This window comes from Fukomys damarensis, unplaced genomic scaffold (assembly GCF_012274545.1).
Source record: "Fukomys damarensis isolate Sample0158 unplaced genomic scaffold, DMR_v1.0_HiC HiC_scaffold_17, whole genome shotgun sequence".
NCBI classification, from domain to species: Eukaryota; Metazoa; Chordata; class Mammalia; order Rodentia; family Bathyergidae; genus Fukomys; species Fukomys damarensis.
Genome location: NW_022900929.1, coordinates 60,617,073 through 60,620,510, shown reverse-complemented (window position 1 = coordinate 60,620,510; position 3,438 = coordinate 60,617,073).

Here is a 3,438-nt window from a genome sequence, read left to right as displayed (position 1 = left end):
TCTCTCTCTCTCTCTCTCTCTCTCTCTCTCTCTCTCTCTCTCTCTCTCTCTCTCTCTCTTTCTCTCTCTCTCTTCTGTGCAGTTTCTTCTTTATGGCTAAGTAAGACTTCATTGTGCTCATATACCATATTTTCCTTATCCATTTGTCTTTCGGTGGTCACCTAGGCTACTGTGATTCTCAGTTACTGTGATTAGGGGCTTAAAAACATGAGCATGTAGGTATCGTTTTTGTGTGCTGGCATTCCCTTCAGATTTATACCCAGGAATGTAATAACTAGATTATATAATAGTCGTACATTTAGTTTCTGAGGAATTCGCACTGCTTTCCATATAGTACTTTATTTTCCCATCAACAATGTATAATTGCTCTTTTTTTCTCCATACCCTTGCCAGCACTTTTCCTCCCTTCCCTTCCCTCCCCTCCCTTCCTCTCTCCTCCCCCACTCTTCCTGCACTCCCCTGCCCTCTCCTCCTCTTCCTCCTCCTCCTCCTTGTTCACCTTTTCTTCTTCTTCTCCTTTCCTCTCCTCCTCTTTGTCCTCCTGTTCATTTTCCTCCTCTTCCTTCTTTTTCTTTTCTCTCTCTAATTAAATAATTAGATAATATCACAACCTACATGGAGTGAAGATCTCAGTCTCATTAGGGGGTGAAGGAAAAAACAAAAAACAAAGAGATACAAAAGAACAGAGAAACAAAGCTGGGGCCAAGTAGGGGTCTTCCTCCCTGAGGAAAGAAAAAGACCACCAGGCAGCTGCGGCACATTTATTTATAGTGGTAGAAACAAGGAAAGTGCAGGGGGAGGTAAAAGGGGCTGGTCTGTAACTGGAACGGGGGAATAGCTAAGGTGTGCAGAACATCGGGCTTTGATGGTTTTATGGGGAATGGATGGGAGGGAAGACATGTCCTCTTCTAGGCCAGGCCTTGCTCTCACACTCCCTCTTGCCCCCTGTTATCCTCCCACACGGCCCTGCCTCATCCACAGGAGGAGGTGAGTTAGGCCTGGACATAGTGATCTGTAGCGTAGCGCTCCTAGAAAGATAATAGCCATTTTGACGGGTGACATAGAATCCCATCATAGCTTTGGTTTATATTGGCAAATACAAAGAAAGATTAATGATATTGAACCAATATATTTATTGGACACTGGCTTTCTTCTTTTGAGAAGGATTTATTCAAATTTCTTGTCTTTTTTTGCATTATGTGTTTTTTGGTTGTTGAGATTTTTTAGTTCTTTGTGTAATCTGGAAATTGTTCTCTTGAGAGATGAATGTTTATTCACTCTGTTGATTATTTCCTTTGCTGTGAAGAAGACTTTTAGTTCGATGGGATTACATTTGTCAATTTTTATTTTTGTTTCTTTTGTCCATTTTAGCGTCCTGCCCAGTAATTCATTGCCTATACCAATAACTTAAAAAGTTTTCTCCTATATTTTTCTCTTGCTGTTCCAGAGTTTCAGATCTTACATCAAGGTCTTTGATCCACTTTGAATTGACTGTTGTACAGGTTGAGAGATAGGGGTGAAGTTTTAATCTTCTGCATGTGATACCCAGTTTTCCCAACCCTATTTGTTAAAAAAAGGAGGTCCTTTATCCAATATATGTCTTTGTTTTAATCTATTGTTTAAAACTTGTGGATTTGTATCTGGCTTCTCTATTCTGTTCCAAAGGCTTGTGTCTGTTTCTGTGAGAATACCAGAGTGTTTTTATTATGATAGGTTTATAGTATGCCTTGAAGTCCAATATTTGCTCGATGAATTTTGAGAGTTTTTTCTTTTTTATGAAAATCATCACTGGTGTTTTGTTGGAAAATACTTTGAATTTATAGATGACTTGGGTACTATGGACATTTTAACAATATGAGTCCTTCCAACCGATGAACATGAGAAGTTGTTCCACCTTTTACTGTCTACTTCAATTTCTTTACTCCATGTTTTATAACCTTCATACAAAAGCATTACACTTTATTTAGTTTATTCCCAGCATTTTTGGTGGCTATTGTGAATGGCATTGTTTTCTTTTCTTTCTCAACAAATTTATTATTGATGTATATAAAGAATACTGAGTTTGGACATATATTTTGTATCTTGCTACTTCACTGAATTCATCTATCTAGTATTTTAGTATAGTCTTTAGATTTTTCTACTGTTGAATCGTATCATATGCAGACAGGAATAATTTGAGCTCCTCTTTTCTTATTTGTATGCCTTTCATTTATTTCTCTTGCCTGACTTCTCTGGCTAACAGTTCTAATACTAGATAGGATTAAAGGGGCAAAAATTGACAACTTTGTCTGGTTCTTGATTTCAGGGGACATGATTTATTTTTCCTCTCAGTATAATGTTAGCTACGAGACTGTCATATATAACCTTTATTATTTTGAGGTATGATCCTTCTCCATATAATTTATTCATGGAATTTTAATCGTGAAGAGATGTTCAGTTTTATCAAATGCTTTTTCTGTCCCTGTTGAGATGATCATATTATTTTTATCCTTCATTCTATGTGTACTATATATTGATTTCCAAATGTTGAACCTTCCTTGCATCACTAGAATGACAACATGGTTATGATCTTTTTGATGTGCTGTTGAATTTGATTTGTTGTATATTGCTAAGGACTTTTGCATCTATTTTCTTTTCTTAATCTTTGGGTGACATTAGCCTTATGGAGGGTCTCCACTCCTTTACTACCATGGAATAATTTGGGAAACATTGGGGTTAGTTCTTTAAAAGTTCAGTAAAATTCAGCAGTGAGTCCAAATTATCTGGGCTTTTCTTGTTGGGAGACGTTTTATTGGTGATTCAATCTCATTACTTGACATTCATCTATTTAGGTGTTTTCTATCTTCTTCATTTATTTTGGTAGGTCATATGTAATCTAGAAACTTGTCCAGTTCTTCTAGATTTTCCAATTTGGTAAAATATAATTTTTCAAAATAATCCCTTATAATCCTTTGAATTTCTGTGGTATCAATTGTGATGTCTCCTTTTCTTTTGATTTTATTTGAGCTCTCTCTCTCTCTCTCAAAGTTTATAAATTTAATTTTTTAAAGGACTTTGTTTCATTGACTTTTGTATTATTATTTTAGATTTTATTTCACTTATTTTTTTCTAATATTTTTTATTTCTTTTGTCCTAATTTGGGGCATAGTTTGTTTTTGATTTTGAAAGATTTGGAGATGTATCATTAGTTTTTTTCAGATCTATTTTTTTTAATATAGGGTCTTATTGCTATGCAATTCCTTCTTAGTACTGCTTTTGCTGTGTATCACATTTTAGTATGTTGTATTTACTTTTCATTTGTTTTAAGAATTTTTAAATTTCCTTTCTGAAATCTTTAATGATTCACTCTTCATGCAAAAGCGTGTTGTTCAGTTTCCATGTATTTGCATAATTTATAAATTTTCTTTTGCTGTTATGTTTAATTTCATTCCATTGTGA